Below are 251 nucleotides of genomic sequence, written 5' to 3' on the forward strand. Positions count from 1 at the left end.
CGGCGACCGGCAGCTCTGGCAGCCGACTGGAGGAGGTCAACAAGCGCCGCGGCGAGTGTGTCAAGCTGCGGGGCTGTTGCCGTGTCCGTTGGTATTCGACAAGCTCTGGCGGCAACGAGTTACTTGAAGCGGCTCAACTCCTCACGCACTTTGCCCGGCACCTGTGGCAGGCTCAGGCTAACATCGGGAAGTATGAGACTCTGGGTGAAGTGGTCAGGGCTCGTGGCTAGATGGTCTTCCACAACCGCGGA

General features: G+C 61.8%; 1 protein-coding gene across 1 annotated transcript in view; it reads right to left on the reverse strand.

The window, feature by feature from the left end:
• The window catches only part of MAA_09107 (reverse transcriptase, RNaseH), a gene marked incomplete at both ends in the record, with an annotated part of 2062 nt that overhangs the window by 982 nt on the left and 829 nt on the right, over positions 1–251 (reverse strand). The gene's annotated exons all lie outside the window — the stretch shown is intronic.

Source organism: Metarhizium robertsii (assembly GCF_000187425.2).
Source record: "Metarhizium robertsii ARSEF 23 chromosome Unknown MAA_Scf_15, whole genome shotgun sequence".
NCBI lineage: Eukaryota > Fungi > Ascomycota > Sordariomycetes > Hypocreales > Clavicipitaceae > Metarhizium > Metarhizium robertsii.